Source organism: Saccopteryx bilineata, chromosome X (assembly GCF_036850765.1).
Source record: "Saccopteryx bilineata isolate mSacBil1 chromosome X, mSacBil1_pri_phased_curated, whole genome shotgun sequence".
Taxonomy (NCBI): Eukaryota; Metazoa; Chordata; class Mammalia; order Chiroptera; family Emballonuridae; genus Saccopteryx; species Saccopteryx bilineata.
Genome location: NC_089502.1, coordinates 22399303 through 22425647, shown reverse-complemented (window position 1 = coordinate 22425647; position 26345 = coordinate 22399303). Strand labels below are relative to the sequence as shown.

Sequence of the window (26345 nt, the reverse complement as noted above, 5' to 3'; positions counted from 1 at the left end):
GCCTAGATATTTCCTTCCTAATATTTGAAAAGTATCTCAAACTCAACTTGATTAAAACTGAACTGATCTCCAATATATTTTCATTTTCCATGAACTTGTAAACAAAATGCTCCCATTTCAAAATAAGAACAAAATCCCAATTAATGTATATGTTACAGTGATTATATTTATATATGTAAACATATATATATATGTTTAAATACCAAGAACAAATGCAGAATCTTAAGGATAATCTAGTAGTCAGTAAATTTTTCTTAACTTTTCACTTTTATTTATTTATTATTATGATTTTTTTGTATTTTTCTGAAGTGAGAAGTGGGGAGACAGAGAGACAGAATCCCGCATGCGCCTGACTGGGATCCACCCAGCATGCCCAGTAGGGGGTGACACTCTGCCCATCTGGGGCATTGCTCTGCTGCAACTGGAGCCATTTTAGTGCCTGAGGCAAGGCCATGGAGCCATTCTCAGCCCCTGGGCCAACTTTGCTCCAATGGAGCATTGGCTGCAGGAGGGGAAGAGAGAGACAGAGAGAAAGGAGAGAGGCGAGGGTGGAAAAGCAGATAGGCGCTTCTCCTGTGTGCCTTGGCCGGGAATTGAACCCGGGACTTCCACACACTGGGCCAACATTGTACAACTGAGTCAACTGGCCAGGCCTAACTTTTCACTTTAGATTTTATTTCTAGCACAGGTAAACAGCAGAGTCTTTCATATGCTCAAATACTGAAATCTTTTATTGATACCATATCAGTTGACATGCAAACAAGAAGTGAACCATTTTAAGAATGTTTAAAGTGAACAACTTGCAAACCCCAGCAATGGATACACGCTAAGAATGCACAATTGTGAGCATTTACAACCATTACAACTGTGGCTGAAGACTGTTCATGCTGTTCTTCTGAAATGAGATCCCAAAACAGTATACTAGTTCAAAATAAAAGATTTTAACCAAAAATTGTCATATGCACGATTTCTCTATCAATTTGTATATGTCAACTATTTACTTAACTTTTCCACTTGAAAAAAAATGCAATAGATAACTAGGCATCATTTTTCACTACCTCAGCTAATATTCACAATTACAGCAGTTACAACTGTGGGCACAGCATCACTAATGCAGCCCATAGCCAGTTTATACCTCAGTTAAGTTCTTTACACCAAGTAAATGGTTGTCCACAGCCACTGACTAGTGTACATATAAACTAAAATTTCTGGATTTGAGGAAAAACAAATGTTGTCCAGTCATCTGTACTGCTTCTCCTGTTCCTTGATTCCAGCTTAGAAACCTGTGGGAATTTGGACCTTCTGACCCTGCCCACTTGTAGAAGCTGCCTGCTGTGCTGCTTTCTACTTTAACATTGCCCAATCAAATGTTAGCCATATTGGTAGTTCAGGGTCCTGAAAAGAATGCAGAATAGCTGTCTTAGTTCTGAGGCTTCCTCAAAGCACAATCCAGAACAATAGATAATAAATTCAGCAGGAAACTTCTTACATAAAACTTCAAAAGCAGTAGACATCTACTTTTCACTAATATTTTTATATTTTTGTTTGTTTGTTACTACATTTAGTCCTTGCCATGGCAAATTAGTTCTATTAAAATACATCAAAATATTAGTGTATGTAGCGAATTAACATTAATAAAGAAAAGGAACAAATGAAATCAGACATTGAGCCTAATAAACTAGAGAGCTGACTCAGATATTCAGCCTGAATTACTAAGAATCTATTACATTCAGAGTTCCCCCAGGGGATCACTGTACCCTCTGCCTAGGGTGCTTAATCTCTGAAGACTGTCTCCAGGATTTCCTGGGGACAGCTGGCCATTACCTGAGATTATGAGGGAGAGATAAAGCAATAAAGGCAAAATTCCTCTGCTGGGCATATGCAGAGTAGAAGCCAAGATGGCACAGAGAGAAGTCCTTCTAATGAGGCGTGCACAATAGGAACCAAGATAGCAATCATAAAGGGAAGTTCTCTAGCTTGGGAAAAGGATCAAATTGGATGGGGGAAAGGCCTGGCAAAAACCCATGAAGGATTTGGAAAGAGATTGGTTAGTTTCAAAGAAAAGCTTCTATATCACCAAGCCCAAGGTGATATAACCAAAGCTTAACAAAAACCCCTCTCAATAGCACATGTTCCCCTGTTGCCACAGTACAGCTCCAAGTGTGGGTATCTTATTGTCGTGCTGTCCCAGGCTTGGGCAGGCTCAAAGCATGAGCCTGGGTGCAGCAAACACAACACCGGCAAAAGCAGAACCAGGAACAGAGACTAAGCTAGCCAGATGGGGCAAAACTGAACTAGACTAAGCTTTGGCAAGGACTAAACTGAACTATGGGAGCTTCTGATGCCCTGCTGATGCTGGATAATAGCACAACATCTCTGGACCCTGACCCTTCTTCTGGGCTTGGTGAAGATAAGGCTTCCACAGCAGGACATTGCAAAGCCACCTCATTGTAGATGAGACACTGTGTACCTGGGAATAGTCATTTGTGTTTGCTCTAGCTTCAATAAATCTTACCATTATACCTTATCCTTCCATGTAGGTCCCTGAAATGCTTTTCTTGTGATTCCATAAAAGAATCACAATTCCACTGGCAACAATGATTTCATGTCATCTCAGTGATTCCGTTCAATACCAAGATGTGCATTGATGTTAGCGTATCAGGCAGTGCCAGTGAGATTTTTATCTTCTATGTATGGTGTGCGATGCCTTGTCCTGTTGTTTTTGTATTTTTGGCCAAAAGAAATCAATGAGAAATAATTTATTACAATGGCACCCAATACCCATTAAGAAGTTATCTGGCTTAATGTCTGTGTATAAAATTCTTTGTATGCACATATTCAATTCTAACAATCATCTGGTCAGCTAACATGAGTACTGTTTTTATTGTGAAGCTTCCTGAACAGAAATTGAAGAGATCTTCAAGGCTGGGTCCAAGAAAATCCATGACTAGCATATTGTAGTCTTTTTCCTGACCATACCACCCTATGTGGGGGGTGCCAATACTACCCTGAAGAATCTTACAGAGTTTGCTCTCATACAGCAACTGGAGCCTTCTGAGACTCTACTTCCACTATCATTTCCTCACCATTGGATGTTGATCACCAAGTAAATGTCCCTGAAGGAGCCAGACCCGGTCATCCATCCCAGTTTATATTTCCCTGTGACAATCAATTTGGCCTTGGAGCTGCTGCTGCTTGCCATCCTGTGAGACCAAGATGGAGGCTGGAAGAAACGTTTGATTGAGGCCTCTGGCTCTTTCCCAGGGCAAGGCTGCAGAGGAGGGCAGCAAGAAATGGAAAATGTTGGCTCTTGGTATTCCAGGGCCCAGAATCCACCAAAGGGAGCCTGATCACTGCCATTCGCTCAGTCAGGTTTCTTTTTTGGCAGACTGCAGGGTTGTTTTATTTTTGTTTGTTTGTTTTTAAATAGACAGGAAGGGAGAGAAAGGGGGCAGGAGAGATATGAAAAGCATCAACTCACAATTGCAGCACTTTAGTTGTTCATTGATTGTTTCTCATACATTCCTTGATGTTGGGAAGAGAGACTCAAACTGAGCCAGTGACCCCTTGCTCAGGCCAGCAACCTCTGGGCTCAAGCCAGCAACCATGGTGTCATGTCTATGATACCACACTCAGACCTGCAACCATGTGCACACAAGCTGATGAGCATATGCTAAAACCGGAGGAGTCTGCACTCAAGCCAGCAACATTAGGGTTTTGACTTGAGACCTCAGTGTCTCAGGTCGATGCTCTATCTACTGTGCCACCACCAGTCAGGCCAGGCCACAGTTTTTGAGGTTCGCAGGCTGTGCTAGTTATTTATGGGTGGCTGTGGCTGCTTTACTTTAGTTGCAGGCTGTGAAAGTGGTGCAGTAAGTTATAGTAGTGATACTGCTGCCACCACTGTCACACTGTCACCAGCTCCTGCATACAGGGACTCTGTCACTGCTACAACACTACCATGTTGTTATTCCAGCTCCAGCCAATGCAAAATGGCCAATATATTTTATTTATTTATATTTTATTTACACAATTAATTTTAATGGGGTGACATTGATCAACTAGAGCACATAGATTCAGAGAAAACATCTCCACATCATTTTGACATTTGATTATGTTGTATACCCCTCACCCAAAGTCAAGTTGTCCTCCTTCACCTTTATTTGGTTTTCTTTATGTCCTTCTCCTTCCCCCAACACCCCCTTCTCCTCTCTTCCCTCCCCCTGCTAACCACTGCACTCTTATTCATATCCATGAGTCTCATATTTGTGACCCACCTATGTATGGAATCATACAGTTTTTAGTTTTTTCTCATTTACTTATTTCACTCAGTATAATGTTATCAAGGTTTATCCACGTTGTTGTAAATGATTCTATGTCATTATTTCTTATGGCTGAGTAGTATTCCATAGTATATATGTACCACATCTTCTTTATCCAATCCTCTATTGAAGGGCTTTTTGGTTGTTTCCATGTGTTGGCCACTGTGAACAATGCTGCAATGAACATGGGGCTGCATGTGTCTTTATGTACCAGTGTTTTTGAGTTTTGGGGGTATATACCCAGTAGAGGGATTGCTGGGTCATATGGTAGTTCTATTTTTAATTTTTTGAGGAACCACCATACCTTCTTTCATAATGGTTGTACTACTTTACATTCCCAACAACAGTGGATGAGGGTTTCTTTTTCTCCACAGCCTCTCCAACATTTGCTATTACCTGTCTTATTGATAAAATCTAATCTAACAGGTGTGAGGTGGTAACTCATTGTAGTTTTGATTTGAATTTCTCTAACAGCTAATGAAGATGAGCATCTTTTCATATATCTTTTGGCCATTTGTATTTCTTCCTGGGAGAAGTGTCAGTTCATATGCTCTTTCCATTTTTTTATTGGATTGTTTGCTTGTTGCATTTTGTTAGTTCTTTGTATATTTTGGATATTAGGCCCTTATCAGAGCTGTTGTTTGAAAATATCATCTCCCATTTAATAGGCTGTCTTTTTGGTTTTTTGTCAGTTTCTTTTGCTGTGCAAAGCTTCTTAGTCTGATGTAGTCCCATTTATTTATCTTGCCTTCACTTTCCTTGCCTTTGGAGTCAAATTCATAAAGTGCTCTTTATAACCAAGGTCCATGAGTTTAGTACCTATGTTTTCTTCTATATAATTTATTGTTTCAAGTCTTATATTTAGGTCTTTGATCCATTTTGAATCATTTTTGGTACAAGGAGACAAACTATAGTCGAGTATCATTCTTTTGCATGTGGCTTTCCAGTTTTCCCAGCACCATTTATTGAAGAGGCTTTCTTTTCTCCATTGTGTGTTTTTTGCCTTCTTTATCAAAGATGATTTGACCATATTTATATGGTTTTATTTCTGGGCTTTCTATTCTGTTCCATTCGTCTGCATGTCTATTTTTCTGCCAATACCATGCTGTTTAGATTATTGTGGCTCTGTAGTATAATTTGAAATCAGGTATTGTAATTCCCCCAGCTTGGGGTTTTTTATAGTTCCATATAAACCTGATGATTTTTTGTTCCATTTCTTTAAAAAATGACATTGGAATTTTGATGGGAATTGCATTAAATTTGTATATTGCTTTGGATCCAATATATTTTTAAATAGGAAAAATGGGAGATTACAAAAGCATATCATCTCATACTTATATGAATTGACTAAAAGTAAAATATTTACAAATAGAGGTGTGGAAAAAGGACTAAAGAAAATAAATCACAATATTAATAATGAGCCAGGGGATTTTTAGTGATTTTAATTTTTAAAATATTTTTATATTTTATTTTCCATAATAAGTATGTATTAATTAATAATCAGAAACATATTATTAAAAAAGTAAAAAGAGACTAATCTTCTTTATAAGTCCTACACCTCTTCTTGCATTTTGTTTTCAAGGTATGATTCTATTTATATTATGATTTGCTATTAACACATTTTTTTTTTCAACAATAATCATTTTAATAATGTGACTCCTCTAGGACCACTTTGTTTTATCATCAAAAGTATTCCAATCAGAAGATGGATTGGAACCTACCATCACAAAGTAGATTCATCCGTTGTCTAAAATATCTGAACTTCTAGATGCTACAGCTTGAAATTTTATGAAGTACAAGTTATCCAAAGGCCATCAAATGGACATGGTTACAGTGAGGCACTCTATCCTTTCATTCAAATATTATTATTAATAAAGCTTAAAATTTCTTTAGTTTAGATCACTTCTGCATAATGCCTTTCCTTCTCTATTTCTATCCATCTTGCCATACTTATCAGATTCATATCCATTACCATCTTTTTCAAGAAGCCCTCCCTGAACTTCTATCCTGAAATGCTCTCTCCTCTGAATTGCTAAAATACTTTTATTTTCTTGGCCTTTATCTCAGTTCCTTGTATTATAGATATTGATTTAAATGCTTATTTCTCCTATTGTACTTTTATTTCTTTGAAGGCAGGGATCTCTCCTGTATATCTTGTTTATACATAATAGGCTCTAGAGAGATAACTGGAGAAAAAGTTTTGCATTTAACCACTCTTATTTCTAAAACAAAGGATTAACATGAGAAGAATTCAGAGAATTATGTATGTTTTTTTTGATCAAATTTAATTCAAATTTTTGTTTACTACTTTACATAGGAAACTTTCTGTAAAATCTAGTACCTGGATTTATCACCATCCATATTCCATAACTAAGAGGTGATATTGTATCTAAAAGAGATTCTATATATTTTGAAAATTAAGCTTCTTGGATATGGGGTCAATATTTGCAGCTGCCTTACAAATTATCTAAAAAATTTATAGCTTAAAACAATATTTTACCATTTCACACATCTTTGTAGATGAGGTTGAATTTTTTTCTGCTGGGCTTGCCTGTCTGGCCTCACTCAAGAAACTAGATTTAGTTGGCAGGTCACCTGTGTTTGGGTTCATCCTATGTAGCCTTAAATATCTGATATCTCCGGTGGAATAGTTTGAACAACTGAGGTGCCTGGGCCTCTCTCTTCATGTGATCTCTCTCCCAGAGATCTCATGTCTTCTGTACCAGTTAAATATTGTTTGCATAACAAATGATCCTAGAACTTAGTGGCTTAGCCTAACAGCAATTTATCTCTCTTGATTCTGTGGGTTGACTACATATTCGATATGCTGGATCCTTCTTGACACATTTATGCAGTTGCATTCAGCCGGAGGGTTGGCTGGCCTGAAGGTACAAGGTAGACTCACTAATATGTGTGGCAATAGATACTGAGTGTTGTCTGGTTGCCTTAGTTGTCTGTTCTTCTCTACATGACCTCTCATTCTTGAATAAGTGACACCAGCTGCTTTAGATGCTGGTATAAGAGCAGCACACCATAATAGCCAAAGTAGAAGCTACAATGCCTGGAAAGGCTAGGCCCTAGAACAGTGATCCCCATCCTCGGGCCGCGGACTGGTATTGGTTCATGGGCCATTTGGTACCAGTCCATAGAGAAAGAATAAATAACTTACATTATTTCTGTTTTATTTATATTTAAGTCTGAACAATGTTTTATTTTTTTAAATGACCAGATTTCCTCTGTTACATCCGTCTAAGACTCACTCTTGACGCTTGTCTCGGTCACGTGATTACATTTATCCGTCCCACCCTAAAGGCTGGTCCGTGAAAATATTTTCTGACATTAAACCGGTCCGTGGCCCCAAAAAGGTTGGGGACCACTGCTCTAGAACACACACAATGTTACCTCTGCTTTGCTTCACTATTAAAAACAACAACAACAACAACAAAAAAAAACCCACAAGACCAGCCCTGGCCTATGGCACAGTGAATATAGTGTTGTCCTGGAAAACTGAGGTCATGGGTTCAACCCTGAGGTTTCCATCTCATTCTTGAGGTCTCCAGCTTGATCTCAATGTTCTGGCTCAAATCTGAGATCGTTTGTTGGACCCACGGTCAGGACATATATAAGAAGCAATCAGTGGGTGCACACCTAAATGTAAAGATGAGTTGATTCTTCTCTTTCTGTCTCCACACACCCTTCCTCTCTCTCAAAGAAAAAGAAATCACAGGACTAGAGAAATAGACTGTTCATCTCTTAATAAGAGGAGCTCCACAATATTGTGGGCATGCTTTTCTTTGTACCATAAGAACAATTTAAGATACGGCTTATTATAAATTCAATGTTCTACTGGACTGTGATATATTTAAAATTCTAGTGTAGGTGATGTAATTTTTCTTCTTTTTTATTCAGAAAAGCTGTTACATTATTGTTTCAATTTTCTTTTTACTTTTTTGTTGCATAGGAAATCCATGAATGCATTTTTACTGCAAAATATTTAAGGAATGTAGTAATAGCAAACTTGTATACAGTAAGCTTGTACAATATTCCAAGCTACTTTTTAAGTGATTGATATACATTGCCTCATTTAACACTCACAGCAAATCTTTGAGGCAATAATATAACCACCAATTTTTTAGATAAAGAAACTGAGGCAGCCTGACCAGGCGGTCACGCAGTGGATAGAGCATCGGACTGGGATGCCGAGGACCCAGGTTGGAGACCCAGTGGTCACCGGCTTGAGTGCGGGCTCATCTGGTTTGAGCAAAGCTCACCAGCTTGGACCCAAGGTCGCTGGCTTGAGCAAGGGATTACTCGGTCTGCTGAACGCCCGCAGCCAAGGCACATATGAGAAAGCAATCAATGAACAATTAAGGAGTCGCAACGAAAAACTGATGATTGATGCTTCTCATCTCTCTCTCTGTTCCTGTCTGTCTGTCCCTGTCTATCCCTCTCTCTGCCTCTCTCTGTCTCCGTAAAAAAAAAGAAACTGAGGCAAAGAGAGGTTAAGAGACTTGCCAAGGTCACTAGCTAGTAAGTAGGAGAACCACTAAGTTATGTGTGTGACCCCACTGGGTTTTCTGACCCCAGAGCCTGTGTTTTTAACCACTTGATATAGCTCATTCTACTCTTGCCCTTACTTTTACTTTGTCAACAATTTGGTATGCATATCTTTAGTCCTACTTCCACACATTTATGTATAGATAAATGTTCATATGCATCTTTCTTACCTAATTGGATCACATCATATGAAGGATTCTAAAACTTGCTTTTTCTATTTAAAAATATAGCTGACCAGGAGGTGGCACAGTGAATAGAGTGTTGGCCTGGGACGCTGAGGACTCAGGTTTGAAACCCCAATATCTTTGGCTTGAGCACAGTATCTTCTGGCTTGAGCGTGGGCTCACCAGTTTAAGCTCGGGATCGCTGGCTTGAGTGTTTGGATCATATCCATGATCCCATGGTCACTGGCTTGAGCCCAAATTTGCTGGCTTGAGCAAGGGATCATTGGCTCTGCCACAGCCCCCCCCCTCCCTGGTCAAGGCACATATTAGAAAGCAATTGATGAACAACTAAGGTGACACAATTATGAGTTGATACTTATCATCTCTCTGTCTACCCCTCTCTGTCCCCCATATAGATATGGAGAGAGAGAGAGAGAGGGAGGGAGAAAGATGATATTCATGAACACTCAGGCACAATAGTTTCTAATTATTTTCTTTTGGAAATAAGGTTACAATAAACACTTCTTAAATGATAGTTATTATTTTTCTTTTTAAAATTGATTTAAAGAGAGAGGAAAACAGAGGGCGAAAGAGAGAAAGATAGATTTATTATTCCACTTATTTATGCATTCATTGGTTGGTCCTTCCATAAACCTTAACCAGGGTTCAAACCTGCAACTTTGGCATATTGGGATGATGCTCTAACCAACTGAGGTATCAATTCTGGGCTGCAAATACATTCTTGAATTAATATTTTTGCATTATAAATTTTCTTACACTTGTACTAAAATTTCTTCAAGATAAATTCCTGGAGTAGATTTGATGGGTTAAAGACTGAGCTGTAACCCTGTCAAGGTAGCTTAGTTGGTTGGTGCATCATCCCGATATATCAAGTTTGTAGATTCAATTCCCAGTCAGGGCACATACAGAATTCAAACAATGAGTGCATAAATGAGGGGGGAAATAGGTTGATGTTTCTGTTTTCTTTCTCTCCCTCTATCTCTAAAATAAATAAATGAAAAAAGTTTTTAAAAGTTTGAGCTGTGTACTGCCAAACATCCCTTCAAAAGGCAGGAGTGTGAAAGTGTTTGTTTTCCTTATTATACTCAACAGTAGTGTACATGATGATGTACATGACGTCAAACAGTTTAAATTTGATAGACAAAAATGCTACATTGATGTTTTAATATGTATTTGCTAGATTGCTAGTAAGGGAGAACTTTTTTTTTGAAATGGCTACTGCTTTTTTTTTTTTTTTTTTGAGAGGAGGAGAGATAGAGAGGCAGACTCCCACATGTACACTGACCGGGATCCATGCAGCAACCCCATCTGGGTTGATGCTTAAATCAAGGGAGTTATCTGCAGCTCTGGAGGTCATGCTCAAATTGATCCACTGGCTGTGTGAGGGGAAGAAGGAAAGAAGGAGGAGATGGTGGGGGGAGAAGCAGATGGTTGCTTCTCCTGTGTGCCCTGACTGCGAATTGAACCCAGGACATCCATACAGCAGGCCTAAGCTCTATCCACCTAGCCACCGGCCAGGACCAGCTACAGCTTTTTCAATGTCTTTTGTAAAGTATCTGTCATTTTCTAATTTTTCTAATGGATTATTTTCTTTTTATATAGATTTATGGGAATTCTGGTATATTATAGCCATTATTCTTCTTTTGTATATGTTGAGATATCTTCTCTCAGTCTAACACTGATGTTGACAAATTTGTCAGTTTTCATTTTGTAGAGTGTGGGTTTTGTATTTTGTTTAGGATGACTTTTCCACACACAATTTATATATATATATATATATATATATATATATATATATATATATATATATATATATATTTTTTTTTTTTTTTTTTTTTTACTGTTTTTTAATTTTTAATGTTTTTTGAAATCATAACTCTAGACCCTGGTCAGGTCGGATTGTTCAGTATATAGAACATCATCCCAGTGCACTCAGGTCATGGGTTTGAACCCTGCTCAAGGTACATATTAAAAGCAATCAATGAGTGCACAACTAAATAGAACAACGACTTGATGCTTCTGTTTCTCTCCCTCCTCCAAGTTTCTCCTTTCTTCTCTCTCTTTCTCATATCAATGGAAAAATATTTTTAAATCATAACTCTAAAGTTTATTTTTGTTAATGGCTCCTTTTAAGGATATGGCTTATATATTTTTTCCCTGTATTTATTGGCCACTTGTCCCAAAACGTTTTATTTCAGGTGCATCCCTTTCTCAGCAATCTGAAGTATATTATGAATCAAAATAATTTACCTTTACACATCTTTTGAAAAATCTCAATTCTGTTTCACTGATTTGACTGACTTTTCTGAACTAATATCATACTGTATTAACATTGTTTTACAGTGTTTTGACATCTCTCTAGTAAGGCATCTCCTTTCCTCTCTCTCTTTTTTTTTACTTTGTTTGTGGATAAAGAATATATTTGTCACATTTTTTTCGCCCATAGGAACTTTCAAAAATATCTTTCTACTACCCATAATTTTTTGTTATAATAACCACACCTGTCTATGAAGAATGCTGTGGAATACTGTGAATTTGGGTTATTGTTATATAAAAATTAGTATTTAGGAATTCATTTTCCACATGAAAATTACATGGATGCAAAAGAATAACCTTTGATCAGAGAAAAGAGTGCATATGAAAAATTCACAGAAAAATTATCTGGGGACATCCCATGAGGCAGATGAATAGCATCAAATCTCTATCTTTTTTAAAATTTCATTTATTGATTAATTTTAGAGAGAGAAGAAGGGAAGAGAGAAAGAAAGATCAATTTGTTGTTCCACACATTTATGCATTCGTTGGTTGATTCTTCTATGTGCCCTGAACAGAGATTGAACCAGTAACCTTGGCATACAGGACAACACTCTAATCAACTGAGCTATACCGCCAAGGCCAAATTCTTATCTTGAATGAAAGGCCCCAGAGCTGGGACACATAAGGTAAGCTTTTTCTGTCTTTATTCTACTCAACCTTACCTAATTGAATAAAAACATATTTTAAATAAATAACCTTGAAATGAAGTTATTCAGAGGGTAACTTCCACTTCTGCTCACAGCAGGGATTGACTTTGGTATTCACTTGTCTGCTTAGAGGCCCCAATCTACTTGAAAATGTCCTTCCACCTATAGGGCATTCCTTCCTTTACCAAATGCCAAGTAAACCAAACACTAAACTCACAGCTGTGTAAACTGTGTGTAAACCTCTGGTCATGGCAGAATCTTCTAGAAAGATAGCAGGTAAGGGAAGCTGCTAGTTATATCATTATGCAAAGTTGTTGTTTTAACCATTTACTTTATGCTTCTGTCACCAGTTCCTCAGTATTTCTCTGGGTCTCTCAGCTTTTGTCTTCTCAAAAGAATGATTTCAGACAAGACATGCAAATAGCAAAGTGGATAACAGTTTATTGGCAAAGGGAAAGTACACTTGGAGGATTTCCAAGGGGGCATCAGATGGATCTGTGTACCCAACTTGGTTACATAGTAAGATTTTTATGCTTAATGAGGCACCTCCCCTACCTCTTGGTAACCTGTTGGTTCCTGCCCATTGCATGCACACATATCTGCCAGGAGTGGGCGGTTGTATGTCTGCACTGGTCATATTTTGAGGTCATGCGCATGCTCTTTTCTATCATTTTGTCTTTTCCCATCTAGCATCACTGGTGGGAGTTCGTGTTTGTGTGTGTGTGTGTGTGTGTGTGTGTGTGTGTATCAGTTATTTCCCATTTGTCAGTCCCTTTGTGAATTATTCCCACAGGTGTGTATCCTGGGCTGTATCAGAGGCTTGAGAAGTGTGGTCAACCATCTGGTTATCAGCCAATGGTTAAGTTTAAAGTTGATATTCTCTTTCTCTCTCTTTCTCTCTCCCAGCTCATGTCTGATTAGCTACCTATTCTAACACTTCCATTTATTACACTAGATATAACTATATACAATTAATAGGCTTTTGGTTAGTAAGTATTTTCAGCTTATATTTTTAAGCTTTAGAATCTCATTAAACTCAGGAGTAGCTTATTTAGGTATAGTTTCTAAAATATTCCCATAAGCAAAGCAAACATCATCTATCAACTCTTCATTTTCAATATGCCTGTTTTCTAAGTAATGTAAAGATGTTGCACATTGTTCCTTTACAAGAAGACTACCACAATTATTAAAATAATTTCCTTGGAGGAAAGGACGAGAAATTGTGTCCCTGATGTCTCTGTAAAATTTAAGTGAAAATGAATGTGATTTGAGTGTTAGTATTCATGGCTGCTAGTTCTCTATTAATTTACATTTATATTCTTAATGTCTAGGTTGAGCCTAGGGAAATTTAAAACTCAATTTCATTAATGCTATAACTTCCATAGTAATCTCAATGTGCACAGAGTTCCTAGATTGTAGAGTTATTGGATGAGAATATAGCAACTAAGCATACTTGCTGAGTGGTTATGATAGTTAAATATGTACTGTCAATTTTGATTTTTGAAATACCTCTGGGCCTAAACCCAGTGTCCAAAAAGTTTTAAAAACATGAAGCTAATATAGTAATGAATTTTAACATTTTAAATATGGAAACATTACATTTCTGAACCATTACCCATTGCTGATTAATAGTGATTTAAACTAGGTCATATTTCACATTTGGAGTTATTACATTGACATACAAAATGTTTGCAATTACTGCATAACTTGAGATTTTCAAGTTCAGTTCACTAGAGTTAGGATTTTTTTTCTTTTAGTTGCTTTTATTGCAAATATGATCACTACTCCCAATTGGCAAAAATATTGTGAAATAGGAATATGTGATCCAAACAATAATAGTTTTCCCTGACTCTCCAATAGATATCACTTTTTTTCCTTCTTTAAAACCAATATGTAGATATATGTTGTAAATATAATATTTAATATTACGCTTATGGCCTGACCAGGCAGTGGTGCAGTACATAGAGCATTGGAGTAGGACTCAAAGGACACAGGTTCAAAACCCCGAGCTTGCTGTTGTGAACACAGGCTCATCAGCTTGAGATCAGGGTCACCAGCTTGATTGAGTGTGGGATAATAGACATGACCTTATGGTTGCTGGCTTGAGCCCCAAGGTTTATGACTTGAAGCCCAAGGTCGCTGCCTTGAGTCCAAGGTCACTGGTTTAAGCAAGGGTTCACTAGCTCTGCTTTAGCCCCTGGTCAAGGCACATAAGAGGAAGCAATCAATGAACAATTAAAGTGCCACAACAAAGAATTGATGCTTCTCATCTCTATCCCTTCATGTCTGTCTGTCCCTCTTTCTCTCTCTGTCTCTATCTCCATTTCTGTCACAAAAGGGGAAAAAAAATTATACTTATGAAGTACGCTTTTTAGGAAGAAAATCCTTGGACATTCTAAAAAGCCTTAACAGAAATAATCTAAACCTTTTTAAAAGTTCACTTTATTTTGACTAGACTACTCCCTAGGTCACCCTGAATTATGTTTTAGAATTACATTCATCCCAGAGAAGTTCTACAGCTCTTAGACTTAAGACTTTTAAATTTAATGTAACTCTAGACCAGGGGTCAGGAACCTTTTTGGCTGAGAGAGCCATGAACGCCACATATTTTAAAATGTAATTCTGTGAGAGTCATACAGTATGTTTAACACTAAATACAAGTAAATGTGGTCATTTTATATAAGACCAACACATTTAAAGTACAATAAGTCTCTGAATTCTTTTTAATAACGTTGTTCTGCTGTTGCTAACCAATGATGAATAACGTACTTCTTACCATTAATGCAACTTCTGGTGCTGCATAGTTTTGCTGATGGCTTTGTAGTCTGGTTGATACGTGGTGAGGTTAAGCTTCATGCAGGTGTTGAGACTTCCATCCATTAAATGTGATTGTAGGTTGGTCTTAAAGTTCTTTAGATGTGAGAAAGACTGCTCACATGCATACGTAGAGCCAAACATTGTCAGTACAGCAACACTCACATGCTGCAATGTGTGGTATGTGATGGGAAGTGTGTTCCAAGTTTTAACAATCAGCTGATCCACAGGATGAAGTTTTTCATTTCTCCCCACTTGTGTTTGCTCGCCAATTCTGCTTACTGTCGTGCAAGTCTTTCCAAATCTTTATTCAGTGACTTGAACTTATTCCCCCACATGTCTGAGGCCTTCAGGTCAGCAGCTTGTAGCTCAAAATCTCTGACAGAGACACCGGGGATGTAACTCAGGTCTGTGCTGTCCACTGCACACTTGTGTGGATGGGTGATGAACTTAAAAAGACAAGTGCGCTCACAAAATTTTCCAAAGTGCACTTTGAATGACTGCAGGAGATTAGAAGTGAAGCCTGCTAGCTGCTGGAGATCAAGATGTTGAGCAGGGTCACTTGCTGTGCATGCATCTTTAAACTCTCCCAGTTTTTCAAAGTGTAGTAAATGACCTGTTTCAATATCAGTGATGAAGAGTTCCAGTTTTCAAATGCAAACACTGCTTGTTGAAGGGATAGGACTGTATTTCCAATGCCTTGCATTTTCACATTGAGCTGGTTCAGATGTTCAGTCATGTCCACAAGATAGTAGAACTTCAGGAACCACTCAGTGTTAGCTAACTCAGGATACTCAACGTTTTTTATTTCAAGAAACATCTGAATTTTGCTCAGGAAAGCCACAAAAGGGCTGAGCACCTTCACTCTTGATAACCAATGCACATTGCTGTGCAGAAGCAGACCAGGATAATTATTCCCAACTTCATCCAGCAGTGTTTTAAACTGGTGATCATTTAAAGCTTGGGCAACATAGTTAACTACCCAAATGACCAGTGACATTACCTCACCAAGCTGCTTGCCACACATCTGAGCACAAAGTGCCTCCTGATGTAGGATGCAGTGAAACTTAGGATGGGTCTCTTTACATGTTCCCAAAGAAGTGCTATGAATTCTCTGTTTTTCCCCAGCATGCACGGAGCACCATCAGTACACTCCAAAATAAATTTATCGATTGCTAGATATTTTTCTTTAGCGAACTCAGTGAAAGACTTGAATAAATTCTCCCCTTTGTTGTCTCTTTCATAGGTAAAACAGCAAGACTTTCCTCACGTAGTGTGTCACTGACAGCATACCTTGCAATCATGCTGAACTGGGATAAATGGCTTATGTCTGTTGACTCATCCAAAGCGAGAGAAAAGAATGGTGCTGCATTTATGTCCTTCACTTGTGTTGCCTCTATTTGATTTGCCATCATGATGGTACGATCGTGAACAGTTTTTGCAGATAGAGGCATGTCTTTTATTCATTTAATTATCTTGTCTTTAACCGAAAAGTCATCAAAAAGTTCATTGGCAACATCAAGCATAAATGTTTTGGCATACTCCCCATCTGTGAATGGCTTTTTGTTTCTCAGAATTGCTAAAGCACCAGCAAAGCTAGCTGAATTCCAGTCACCTTTTGGGGTCCAAACACGGAGTTGCTGCTGACTAGCTTGCACTCTGCACAGTAGCTCTTGACATGCTTTCTTCCTGCTGTCTCCCACTGGATATTTCGATGCAGATGTAGTATGGCATGTGTCAAAGTGCCGCTTTATATTTGACCATTTCATCGATGCAATTCTACCATTGTATATTAGACACACTGCAGAACCTGCTCTCTCCACAAAGGTGAATTCCTCTGTCCATTTCTGCTGAAAAGTACGATACTCCTCATCTTTTTTCTTTTAGCCAAGTGCCCACCTTAGAGAGAACCTTGGTTACGAGTTCCATTTTAACAACTGGTTTGCTGCACTCAACTGGTAAGAACAGACTGAATACCACCACTGGGTATAATTCTAAAATTAAGACCCCCAATTATATATATATGACAGAGATAGAGACAGAGAGACAGAGATTGAGACAGAGAGAGGAGAGAGAGAAAGACAAGAAGCAAGAGAGAGTGCAAGAAGCATTAACTCATAGTTGCTTTGCTCTAATTGTTCATTAATTGCTTCTTGTATGTGCCTTGGCTGGAGACTGCACTTTGGGCTTAAGCTGAACCAGCGATCCTTGCTCAAGCCAATGACCTTTACGCTCAAGCGAGTGACCTTGGTCTTTCAAGCCAGTGATCCCACACTGAAGCTGGCAAGCCCATGCTCAAACTGGTGACTTTGGTTTACAAACTAGCAACCTCACTGATCCAGATGGATACTCTATACACTGTGCCACCACTGGTCAGACAAGGCCCAAAAGTTTGTGATTTCTTCACATCTGATGAAACCAAGAAAGTCTCAAAAATCCTAACCGCAAGTGTTCCTTCCCACTTTGATCTCACAAATGAGATCCCCTAGTCTTCATTGAAACCAAACACAGTTCCTTCTTATCACTGAGTAGTGGGCTTCAGTTCTGTGTCAGCCCACAGAATTATTACATATCATCTTCTTACAATAACCAGAGGTCACCCCAACCTTCTGATAGTACAAAACCTGCTTCCTACAACCCCTGGTTCGTCAGTGGGTTCCTGAGTACAACACTCAGCTCCACTTCATGTGGTGCTGCATAGCATGTGGTATCTTTCTCTCACAGACTGTGAACATCTGTGATTAATAAACTGCTGTGAGTCTCATCTGTACAGTATTGGGTGTCATGTGTTCTGCTATAACATAAGGATGGGAATATCTTCCTCAGCAATGGGGTAACAGTAAGCCATCTAATATAGTGATGCACTAGAGAATATTTTTATTATCAGAATTAACAATAATAAATCTTCTATAATTTTTTACTTCAATGTAGGAAATAGAGGCATTTGAATCGTGAAATTTTCATTTTTTCAAGTCTAATGTTATGATTTTGGAAGCATTAAAAGGATATAGTGATTTATCAGCTGACTTCATAGGAGGTGTCAATAAAGTAAGCTGTTTTTCTAGATCATGGTATATACCAGCATTTCCCCAACTTTTTATATAAGATTCACCAGAAAGAATTTTTTTATTATTATTATTAAGTGAGAGGAGAAGAGGCAGAGACAGACTCCTGCTAGCACCCTGACCGGGATTCACCTGCAAGTACCCTACAGGAATGCTCTGCTCATCTGGAACATTGTTTCATTGCTCAACAACTGAGCTATTCTTAGAGGCTAAGGCAGAGGCTACAGAGCCATCCTGGTGCCTGGGTCCAACTCACTCCAGTTGATCCATGGCGGCTGGAGGAGAAGAGAGAGAGAGAGAGAGAGAGAGAGAGAGAGAGAGAGAGAGAGATAAAGAGAAAGAGAGACAGAAGCAAGATGGAGAGGGGCGGAGAAGCAAATGATACCTTCTCCTGTGTGCCCTGACTGGGAATTGAATCCAAAACATCCACATGCTGGGCCAATGTTCTACCACTAAGCCAATAGTCCAGGGCCCAGAAATAATTATTGATTAAACAGATAATCAAGCCCCTTCATCAAAAGATTCTTATTCAGTGGGTGTGAGGTAGGACCTTGGATTTGTTTTGTTCTCATTTTATCATGCCTACAGGTGATTCTCATCATCAGGGAAATTTGAGAAACACTGTTAAATTGTACTAGTGATAGGCTCAGAACAGTGGAGAAAATGAATTTTCTAGGAACTGAAATAAAAGCTCACTGGCTTTTGGAAGAATTAATTCTTTCAGTTGAATGCATAAAGTCCCCATTTTCTTTCTTTCTTTCTTTCTTTCTTTCTTTCTTTCTTTCTTTCTTTCTTTCTTTCTTTCTTTCTTTCTTTCTTTCTCTCTCCTTTATTTCTTCTTTCTTTTTCTATTATTTCTTTCTTTTCTTTACATTTGTGATTCTCATATTTTTAAATAAATTACAGTTGATACTCAATAATATTTTGTATTAGTTTCAGATGTACAGAATAATAGTTAGATAAACATATACTTTAAAGTGTGATCCCCCTATGCTATACTTTATATCCCCATGACTATTTTGTGACAACCAATTTGTACTTATTAATCCCTTCACTTTTTTTGTGTGTGACAGAGACAGAGAGACAGGGAGAGGGATAGTTAGGGACAGAGAAGAAGGAAGGGAGAAAGTTGAGAAGTATTAATTCTTCATTGTGACTCCTTAGTTTCCTTAGTTGTTCATTGATTGTTTTCTGTTATGTGCCTTGACCTGGGGGCTACAGCAGAGTGAGTGACCCATTACTGAAGCCAAAAACCTTGGGCTCAAGCCAGCAACCATTGGGTCATGTCTATAATCTCATGTTCAAGCCAGTGACCCCGCACTCAAGCTGGTTGAGCCCATGCTAAAACTGGCGACCTCGGGGTTTTGAACTGTGTCCTCCACGTCTCAGTCCAATGCTCTATTCACCGTGCCAGTGCCTGGTCAGGCTCCCTTCAATTTTTCACCCAGCCCTTCCTTCTAGCAACCATCAGTCTAATCTGTATCTATCAGTTTGTTTCAATTTTTTTCATTTATTTTGATCTTTAAATTCCACATGTAAGTGAAATAATATGTTATTTGTCTTTCTCTGCCTAAAAGTCCCCACTTTCCTAATGTTTTTTGGCTGGGAGCCTCTCTTAGCTCCTCAGGCTGCCTTCATTTTCTTGTTATGGGATTAATAAGTACAAATTAGTTGTTTATGGGATCTCCATAAAGCAATTTACTACATAGTTATTTTCTTTCTTCTAGGTTAGTGGAAATGTTTCTTTAAGACTTCACTTCACTTTTTTAAAGTTTTTATTTTTAATTTCTTGTGCTGACATGGTTACAAGTGTCACACTCAATATAACATCCTCTACACACAACATCGTACCCCTCTTGCCCCATGCAAAGTCTCTTTCCAGCTCCATTCCTCACCCTTTGTCCCCTTCCCCCACTTCTACCTACCTTTTCCCTCTGGTTATTGCTATGCTGTTGTCTGTATATATGATTTTAGTTAATCCCTTCACCATCTTTGATTCCATCCTCTTTTCCCCCTTTCCTCTGACAGCTGTCCATCTGTTCTCTGTGACCCTGATTCTGTTTCTATTTTGTTCCTCAGTTTATTGTGTTTATTAAATTACACACACAAGTGAGATCCTAGGGTATTTGTCTTTCTCTTCCTGGATTATTTCACTTAATGTAGTACTCTCAAGTCCACCAATGCTCTTGCAAAAGGTAAAACTTCCTTCATTTTTATGGCCACATAATATTCCATTTACTCTTTACTTTCTTTTAAAGACCTCATTTAATTAAGACAGATCCACTATCTTTGATTAACTTAAAGTCAACTGATTTGTAACCTATTCATAAGAGTGATATCACATCATACTTGTACAAATATATATGTTTGTACAAACATTTCTTTGTATAAATGTATTTGTTGATCATATTTAAGAAGTGGAGCTTATACAAGGCCTGTATACCAGAGGGAAGGAAACTTTGGAGGCATCTTAAACTACACATGTGATTCATAATTAGAATACATTGAGGGAAATAAAAAATAAGGATTGTAGAAAAACACTTCATCAAAATGGGCACCCGTATAAAAATTCAAGAATCTTAGTATAGAAATATTGTAAGAATATTTTACAAAGTTAAAGAAGAAGAGACATATTATATGATTTTTAAAGCGTATATGCACTACTCAAATAGAGAATGTGGTGGAGATCTATTTTAAAAATCCCTATTTTACACAAGCAAGATATAGTGAAGATAAGGACGTAACCCATATACATATTTTAGACTTACTTCTGCTACAGGTAGGAACACTTATACATTCTTGTCTTCATGTTCCTAACATTAAATTACTCAGAAAAAAGAAAAGGATAACACCAATGGGAAACATTGCTTTGGACACTTTTTTACTGACATTGCAGATCTGACTGAGGAAATGATAGCTGTAGAAGCATTCAGAAAAAATAACCTCTTTTTAACTTGTAACAAGAAAGTAAACTGTAGCCTGACCAGGCAGTGGTGCAGTGGATAGAGCATTGAACTGGGACACAGAGGACCCAGGTTTGAAACCCCAAGGTTGCCTGCTTGAGTGCAGGCTCATCTGGCTTGAGCAAGGGGTCACTCAGTCTGCTGTAGCCCCCCCCCACCTGGTCAAGGCACATATGAGAAATCAATCAATGAACAACTAAGATGCTGCAACAAAGAATTGGTGCTTTTTATCTTTCTCCCTTTGTGTCTGTCTGTCCCTATTTGTCCTTCTGTCTGTCTCTCTCTGTCTCTACCAAAAATAAATAAAATAGAGACATTTAATATACCATGGGCCTCGAGGAAAGTAACATATAAAAATTTATAACAAAATAAAGATAAGAGCTAATGAATACATATTATAATAATGAAGTGTGGGAGCCTGGCTGAGTAGTTCAGTTAGTTAGAGCATTGTTCCAATACACCAAGGTTGCAGGTTCAGTCCCTGGTCTGGGCACATACCAGGGATTGAATCATTTAATGAATGTATAAATAAGTGTAACAGCATAATGATGTTTCTTTCTCTCTCGAGTGAAAAAATAATATAAAAGAATTGTGAGAGGTTCTAAAAGGTATGAGGGAAATGAATCAAAAAATTCTTCTCAGAGAAAAGAATTCCTGTGCCAAATCTTTACCAACTGGACAAAATTAGATATGTCCCAAATCAGGGTAATGGGAATGGTGGTGAATGGAGTGAGATGAGAAGCAAGGAATTCTGTTTCCAAAAGAGAGTGTATAAAATAAAAACAGAAGAGATCCTAAGAGAGAATTTGGGGGAACATCAACATGTAAGAAATGGTCAGATGGGTACAAGAGATAAGGGGGAAGTATAGAAGAAAAAAACGTCATGGGATCCAATGTAAATAATCATTTAAGAATAACCTACAGTCTTTAACTGGTATATCAAATTAATGTGGTCATTGATTTGCCAACCAGGAGACATTAAAGACCTTGGTGAGAATACTTACAGAGGTAGAATAAAAACCTGAAAATAGTCTAGGATAGTTTACCAAAAGGAAGCAAAGAAGCAGAAATTAAGGCAATGGGTGAGTATACTCTAGATATCAGGAAAGACAGTAACAGGTAGCAATAAACTCTGACCTCAGTCTTACAAAGTTTTGTTTGTTTCATCCTAGCTTCTAAATATAACTGTCTTATATCTCAGGAAAAGCATGTATAAGCTGATTGGGCTTCTAAAAATGAAAGAGTGGATAACTGACCAAGAAATCTGTATGTTATAGTAATGGAATAGGTTAGAATGCGTTGGGCAAATAAGTTTGTAAAATGCGTTTTTAGGTTTGCTCGCTTATATCATATTTTCCCATGTATAAGAAGCTCCCATGTATAAGACTCACCTTCATTTTGTGGCCCAGAATTTGAAAAAAAAAGTATTATATAAAGTTATTGAACTCAAGTTTTAGTCATCATAAAATTCATAGAACTCCTCATCTGAGTGAAAAAGTGGGAAATGCAAGTAAAAAAATCTACAAACACTGTATAAGATGCACCCAGTTTTTAGACCCCATTTTTTTCAAAAATGGGTATGTATTATACATGCAGAAATACAGTACTTTGCATTGGCCTGGGCAGCGCCATGTGTATGTAGTCTGTGAAGGGCTAAGGTGCTTGCTTTCAGGGCGGCAGATTGCAAATTGTGGCTTATCTTCCTGCTTGGGAGGGCCTTTTTCCCTAGTCTGGGTTTTGCAGGAAGAGAAGGAGGGTAGATGTGGAACTGGAGCTGAGGGGTTTCAGGAGCTCTGCTGAAGCTTGTGGGGGCCTTTGATTCCAGGAGGAACAGGAGAAGATTTTCTGGGTTATAGAACCAGACAATGCATCAGGGTTTGGGAGCTCTGAATGAGAGGGAAGCTGTCTTCCCTGTCTGTTTGCTTGTCTGCCCGTATGAGACTTTAATAAATGGAATGGCCAACCATTTTTTGGCTCCACTGTTTCTTTATTGTCTGCCTGAATCCAGTGAGAATTTGCATAGCCATGACGGTGGTGTCCGCTGGCCATACATCTGGCATAGTAGACAGGATTCAGATCAGATTGATATAGAGCAGCAGCCACCCTTGAGACGTGGGGTAGAGAACTGATTGTTGTTATGGTTCCTGTTGGGCAGATAAAATATATTATGCTCACTTTGTTAAAGATGGCACTACCCACGTGGAAGCCTGTCGCCCAGGTGATAATATTTCTTGTCCTTATGCTTGGGACGGGCATGATTGTATTAATGTGTGGGGGGACAGGCTGTAAGCAGGCAGGATCCTTATAACCTAAGGCTTAGTTTTAAGACTAAGCCTTTCCACCCTTTTTGATGTGGGGTGGTGCACTCTCATGAGGAATCCCATTATGTCTCAGATAAGTGACTCTGTATCAAAGACTTTCTTATTTGTATAATGGCTTAAAGGTTTTGGTTTCTACACTATAAAATGGGGGCAGACCAGGAGCTCGCTCTCTCTTGGTTCCTGAGATTAGCATTAGAGAGGAAAGCAGAGAAGGCCACATGGAGGAGGCCAGGAGAAGCATCCCAGATGGTGGAGTGCTGAGGGAGAAGCCACTTTGTGCAGAGTTTGTGCAGGGAGAGAGAAAAGAGATGGGAGCAGAAGTGAATAAGTCTGGTGAGCTAGAAACTTTGATTCTAGGACACTCGGATAAGTCAGTAACTTTGTGAGCACTAAATGAGTGGCTTTTGGAGCCCAGTGTATGTTTTTACTTGCCCGCCATGTGCAAGCTAGGATTAAAGATGATGGCCCACCAGTTCTTGGTCCCATTTTTCATTACTGTCTGTCCGAATCTAATGCGAACCTGCATGGGCCAGGCAGCTGTGATAGTGGCCATGGCTATTGGCCTTACAGTTCCACATTGCTGTCCTTTTGGGGATCGTGGGCTGGCTGTTTTTTACAGCCCTGTGAGAGGAAACCGAGAGCTCTGTGCAAGAGGCTTCTTGAGGTCTGCAAACCAAGCAGAAGCAACAGAAGGAGCTGGAATGGTCACAGGAGAAAGAGCTGCAGATCCTGGAACTGGAGCAAGCACTGGAAAAGGAGGCTGACCAGGTGTAAAGCCAGTAGCCATGGCCACCATCATAGCTTCCTGGCCCATGCAGGTTTTCATTAAATTCGGACAGACAGTAATGAAAAAATAAAGCAAAGAACTGGTGGGCCATCATCTTTAATCTTAGCTTGCACGTGACCTGTTGGGTAAGTAAAAACACACACTGGGCTCCAAAACCCACTTATTCAGTGCTCAAAAAGCTACTGACTTACCCATGTTTCCTAGAATCAAAGTTTCTAGCTCACAGCCCCATTCACCTCTGTTCCCCATCTCCTTTCTTCTCTCTGCAAAAACTCTGCACAAATTGGCTTCTCCTTCAGCACTCCGTCATCTTGGCTGCTTCTCCTCTCCTCCACATGGCCTTTCTGTGCTCTCCTCTCTAATGCTAATCTCAGGAACCGAGAAAGATTAGCATTAGCAAGCTCCTGGTGTGTTCCACTTTATAGTACAGAAAATCAAAACCTTTAATCCAATATACAAACAAGGAAGTCTCTAATACAAAGTCACTTATCTGAGGCATAATGGGATTTTTCATGAGAGTGCACCACCCTACATCAAAAAGGGTGGGAAAGGCTTAGTCTTAAAACTAAGCCTTAGGCTATAAGAATCCTGCCTGTGGGGACTTGGAAGATGGCAGCGGAGTAGGCAGATGCACAGAATCCCAGCTCACACCACCAAACTGGATTATAAACTAATTTATGAACAATCAGCATAAAAAAACAAATCTTGACTACAAGAACAGCATTCAAAAACCAAGAAGCAAAGAAGAAGCCACAACAAACCTGGTAGAGAGCACCTGAATCTCCCCTGCTTACAGGAACAGGAGGGGGTGAGGCTGGGCTCTCACTCCAAGGAAGAGAGCAGTAGATACTGCTCACAGCCACTTGCCTGGCGACCAGGGAATGAGGTGTGTTGAAAGGGCCCGCTTGTCTTACAAAAAGAAAGGAGAGAGAGAAAGACGGATGGTGAAGGGGAGAGGAATATAGGTGATGACATAAAAAGCTGACTCATTCAGTGCTGGAGGCAGCCATAACTGGGGGAGGGGCTGATCCTTCCACAAAGCAAAATGCAAAAGTACTTCAAGGTCACAGAGATACAAACATCTCTCTAGCTCCAATCAGTGCAACAAGACACAGCTGAAAACAAGAACTGGGGAAGAGGGGCAGTAACTCAGGTCTCCATGGAGATCTGAAATACACCTCCCCCTACTGAAGCTGAGAAAACAACCCGCCCCCAGAGAGATTAACTGGCAGAAGAGGACTTCAGAGCCTCAGGTCACACCCACTGCATTCCTGGATACAGTTTCAAATAAGCCCCCTGCTGAGATCAGCAAACAAGACAATCACCTGTTAAGAAAAAAAACAAATCAAGACTTCAAAGCGGCCCAAATCTGAAAGTGCATTACAAATAATAGCTGATGCCAACCCAAGAAGACCTAGAAACAACACAAGTAAAAACTGGAGGCAGACAACACCAAGCCTAGACTCAACCAGCTCTACAAAGAAAACACCCAGACACCCAGGCACAATGAGAAGACAAAGAAGTGCAATCCAAATGAAACGACAAGAGAGACATTCAGGAGATGAACTGAGTGATATGGAAATAATCAAACTTCCGGATGTGGAGTTTAAAATAATGATTGTAAGGATGCTTAGGGGTCTTAGAACAACAATGGATGGTCATCACGAACACCTAAATAATGAAATAGCAAGTATAAAAAAGGATATTGAAATATTAAAAAAGAATCAGTCGGAGATGACAAATACAATAACAGAAATGAAGACTACAATGGAAGGAATTAAAAACAAGATGAATAGAGCTGAGGATCGAATCAACGAGTTGGAGAACAACTGGAATGAAGGCATGAAAGCAGAGAAGAATAAAGAAAAGAGACTCAAAAAGTCTGAGGAAACTCATAGAGAGCTCTGTGACAACATAAAGAGAAATAACATCCTCATCATAGGGGTTCCTGAAGAAGAAGAGAAAGAACAAGGGATAGAGGCTTTATTCAATCATATCATAGCTGAAAACTTCCCTAAATTAATGCAGGAGAAACTCTCACAAATTCAAGAAGCACAGAGAACTCCACTAAAAAGAAACCCAAAGAAACCTACACCAAGACACATCATAATTAAAATACCAAAGCTAAGTGATAAAGAGAAAATATTAAAAGTTGTGAGAGAAAAAAAGGCTATCACCTACAAAGGAGCCCCCATAAGGATGACATCAGACTTCTCAACAGAAACACTTGAAGCCAGAAGAGAATGGAAAGAAATATTCAAAGTAATGTAGAACAAGAACCTACAACCAAGACTACTTTATCCAGCAAGGCTATCATTTAAAATTGAAGGAGAAATAAAAAGTTCCCCAGACAAAAAAAAAAAAAAAA

General features: G+C 38.8%; 1 pseudogene; it reads right to left on the bottom strand.

Annotated features, from left to right (window-relative positions):
• Window positions 1–1275: 1275 nt before the first annotated feature.
• Window positions 1276–3202, bottom strand: LOC136317027 (casein kinase I-like; annotated as a pseudogene).
• Between the last annotated feature and the right edge of the window lie 23143 nt (window positions 3203–26345).